Here is a 4870-nt window from a genome sequence, read left to right on the forward strand (position 1 = left end):
CCCCACGCCCCGCCCCTCCGCCCCGCGTGGCGGGCCCAGCCAATCAGAGCGCCGCGCGTCAAACTGCCCACCTACGCGAGGCCACGCGTCCAATAGCGAAGAGCCTTGCCCCTCGCGGCTTGTCAATTGGGGACGGCCATAGAGTGGGGGCATACTAGAGCGCCCCGAACGGCCCCGCCCCCTATCTCTTTCCGGCTTTCCCTGCGTCCATTCTTTCCGGAAACTGTTTCGCTTGGGGCGGTACTTCCGGGAGCGCAGAGCCGGAAAAAGCCACCTGGCATAGGAGTCGATTCTTGGGAGATTTCCTTGGGTGCCCGGGGCGCTTGATCCCTTTTTCCCTGGGTCGTGATGTGCCCCGCTAGGCGAGTCAGCCCTTGGAACTTTGGTTCGTTCTTAGTTGTGGTGGTTGTTAGGATGAAATGTGAGGGGTAAGTTCTAGAGAGCGTTAGCGTAGGCCCCTTCGCTAATTTTATTTCCATTGATTGGCATGAATGAATGCAGGCTCCTAACGATTGCTTTATTATCTTTGGGGAAGAAAAGCAAGAATAATCCATTAGGGGTTAAGAGAACAAGTCCTGGAGCAAGAGGGTCTTGGCTCGTTTGTTAATGGGGTGATCTCGACCTGTCTGAGCCTCAGTTTGCTTATCTGTAAAGTGGGGTAGGGGTAGTTACAGTTATCTATAAAAGGGCGGGCCTATGCCGGCCAACTCCATCTTGTTCTGTGTCCTTCACCTTGACCACGCCTCCTCCCCTTGAGTAGCTCACCTGCCTAACAGGCCTCGGACCCTTCCCCAGCCAATCGCTGAGGCCACAGCCATTACCTCACCAACTGCCCCTAGACCCCTATAAAACCTTTGTGCTTTTGAAACTCGCTCTCTCTCCCTGGTATCTCACCGCTGCGTCGGTGCAGGTAGGGGATTGAGCTTGAGCTAGCTCGAATAAAGGCTCTTTTGCTTTTGCATCGGATTCGGCTCCCTAGTGGTCTTTGGGGATCACGAATTCTGGGCATAACAATCTACGCCAGATTTTTATAATTAAAGCGCCTGATAATATATTGAAAGCACTTTAAGTGGCGCCGGCACAAAAGAGGCACTCAGTTAATGGCAGCAGAAATAAAAACTAGAGTACTTCAACCCACGCAAAATATATTGGAACCAACCACAGGTGGCTAAAGAGATGCCGGGCGGGGACTTCGCAGGAGTAAGTGTCCCAGGACGAGCCCTTTGCAAAGCAGTAAAAGGACTTCCTATCCCCTCGCATAGCTAATGAGGATTTATCCCTGAGAGAGAGCTCAGTTAAAGCCACTAGAGATACAAGGAGAGCCCTCAAACGGGCAAGATGATTTACCCAGAAGCTCCACGCAATTATGAAGCTGGTTCTATGGAAGGTTAGGGCACAACTGTGTAAAAATACATTTTGTGCTTGAAGTCCCCTTCCTGGTAAGGGTCAGGAAAACTGCAGATCTGCTACTGTAGAAGGCTGGACTTCTGAAAAGATTATGGTACTACCATCCCCCAAATTCATGCAAAATAGAAACAACACTCGATCAACAAAATGAAGAGGCAACAGAATGAGAGAAAAGATCTGCAAACCAGGTGTCTGATAAAGGGTTAATATCCAGACTACATAAAGAACGCCTACAATTCAATAGCAAAAAAAAAAAAAAAAAAATCCAGTTTGAAAATGGGCAAAGGGGCACCTGGGTGTGGCTCAATTAGGCTCAGGTCAGGTCATGATCCCAGGGATGGTGGGATCAAGCCCCTTAGCAGAAGTCACTTGGGATTCTCTTCCTCCCTCTCTGCCCCTTTTCCCTGCTAGCATGTGCTCTCTCTCAAATAAAAAAAATTTTAAATGGGCAGAGGAATCATTTTTCTTTCTGAGGAAAACCTAAAATGGCCAACAAGTACATGAAAAGGTGCCAAACATCACTAATTGTCAGGAAAATGCAGATCAAATCCACAAGACACCACCTCACACCTGTCCGAATGGTTTTTATCAAAAAGACAAGTGTTGGTGAGGACGTGAAGTAACATGAGCCCTTGTGCACTGTTGGTGGGGGTTTAAATTGGTGCAGCTACGAGGGAAAACAGTACGGAGTTTCCTTTAAAAAATTAAAATGGAACCATAGGATCCAGCCATCCCGCTTCGGGGCACACGTCTAAAGAAAAGGAAATCGTCGTCTTGAAGAGATACCTGCACCCCCATGTTCATTGCAGCATTATTCACAACAGCCAAGATGTGGAGACAACTTGGGTGTCCGTTGGTGGATGAATGGATAAAGAAAATGTGAGATATATATACGTATATATCTTACAACTTCATATATGTATAATTTACATATGTGTTTGCATATAAGATATTTATGTAACAATACATAGTATATGTATTAATAATATGTAAAACATTATCAGTCATAACAAAGATTTGCAACACCATGGGTGAACCTTGAGGGCATTATGCCAAGTGTAATACGTCAGAGAAAGACCTACTGTATGATGTCCGTCATAGATGGAATCTAGAAAGAATTGAACTCAGAGAAACAGTAGGTTGGTGCCAGGAGCTGGGGGAGTGAAGGAAATGGTTGAAGGGAGTCAAAGGGTACAGACTCAGTTATAAGATGAGTAAGTTCTGGGGATCTAATGTACAGAACGGTGACTATAATTAACAATACTGTGAGGCACCCGGGTGGCTCAGTCAGTTAAGCATCCGACTCTTGGTTTCGGCTCAGGTCACGATCTCGCAGTTTCATGAGTTCAAGCCCCGTCTCGGGCTCTGCACGGGCAGCACGGAGCCTGCTTGGGATTCTGTCTCCTTCTCTCTCTGACCCTCCCCCTCCTTGCGCTGTCTGTGTGTCTCTCAAAATAGATGAATAAACTTTAAAGAAAACAATACGGTATACTTGAAAGTTACTAAGAGAATAGATCTTAAAAATTCTGAGAACCACACACAGACACACAGATAACTGCGAGGTGATGGGTATTAGTTACATGGTGATCATCATTTTGCAATACATACTTACATCATCTTGTGCACCTTAAAGTTACACACTATTATAGGTCAATTATATCTCAAGAAACCTGGCAAGGGGGACAAAATAAACTATTAAACTTTTTTAAGTTAACAAGTGCAATGTATGCTGATTTTTCCTTTGATGACTACTTTGATCCTTTTTTGAAAGCGTTAAATTCCACAGACTAAAGTAAATTTTTGGTTCTCTTTTACTGGTTCCCTAGGCTCATATCTGTCAGGTAATCCCAATACCTTAAAAAATACCGGAAGAATCCCTACTGGTCATCTAGTTGTATAAAATTCCAAGAGATGGGTGAAAAAGTTAGGGAAAGCTGGCTATCGGGTCATTTCCAGGGCATGGTATGCCCTTCTGCAATGATGCTCTGGGTCGTAGGTTTATGCCTAATATATGAAGACCGAGGTAACTTGCCCAATCAGAGGTTATATTGGAATGGCCCCCGAGAACAGGGCTTGGTCAGTCTCATTCTCTGCTGTATCATCGGCTCCTAGGATAGGGCCTGGGTTATGGAAGGCAAGTAATAGCAGGAAGTTAGGAAGAACCCGGTCGTTTAAATGAATTCATGTCCTTGCAGTTGAACGGGGCTCGAAATTCAATCAAGACCACAACAAGGGTGTTATCAGATGGGATGGTCTGACTGGTACTTTGAAAAAAGATCTTAGAACAAGAAGATGTTCCAAATTTTTCTTACGTCTTCATTTTTGAGAGAGAGAGAGACAGAGTGTGAGTGGGGGAGGAGCAGAGAGAGGGAGACACAGAATCTGAAGCAGGCTCCAGGCTCCTAGCTGTCAGCACAGAGCCCAATGTGGGGCTTGAACCCACGAACCGTGAGATCATGACCTGAGCCGAAGTCGGATGCCTAACAGACCGAGGCACCCAGGTCCCCCCTGACTGGTACTTTCAAAAGGGTAAGTCAGAGAGTCAGACAGAAGAGTCTCTCCAGATTTGCTAGGGTAGAAGGAACCTGATGTCAGGGCAACAGGGACAGAGGGCTTTCCAAATTCAGCAATCCCAGCAATTTATATAATCCAACGAGTTCCTCTCGCATTGAACCTCTTTTCTTTTAAAGCGTGCACTTCTGGGTGTGCGAACAACTCCAAAACTCATGAGGCTTGAAAACCATCTCCAGTCATTGTAACGCTTACCATTTTGCTCACCGGGGATGGCTCATCTCTGTCCCTCGTGTTGATTGCTGTAGTAGCTGAACGGTCAGAGAAGTGTCCACCATTGGCCTCGCTCACCTGTCTTGGGCCTTGGTACACCTCCAGGAAGACTCTACACCTAAATCATTCTCCTTGGACAGTCAGGGTGAGCTTCTTTACAGTGGTGGCCAGTTCCCAAGAAGGGGGAAGTGGAATGTCAGGACTTCCGAAGGATTAGGCTCAGAGGTCAAAGCAAGTCACAATCCGACCCACCCAGACTCCAGGGGAAGGGAGACAGAAGTATCAAAGACACTTGGAACGGAAGAGCCCATGCTTCCCCAGAAGCTACTGAACTCCTTATCCATGAAGATGTGGCCATCGGGCAGAATAAGGTGGCCAGTGAACGCTGGCATAGGTGTATTTCTGTAGCTGGGCAGATATAAATGTGTAACTTACAAGTTGGGTCTCCGGAATCTACACTTGTAGATACGGTTGCCATGAGTGAGTCCCCTCACCCCAATAATCTCTCTTGTGTACCTCACAAATCTTAACTTCCGCACCCGCAAAGCCGAGGCAAATCCTGAGCTCCCACGGCTCTCGTAATCTGACCAAGGGACACCTAATCTGGGGACCCCAGGCACCCGCTGGGCCTTCCCCATACAATACATTCATTCACGTATTTATTCAATCAACGCATGGA

Source organism: Felis catus, chromosome E1 (genome assembly GCF_018350175.1).
Source record: "Felis catus isolate Fca126 chromosome E1, F.catus_Fca126_mat1.0, whole genome shotgun sequence".
NCBI lineage: Eukaryota > Metazoa > Chordata > Mammalia > Carnivora > Felidae > Felis > Felis catus.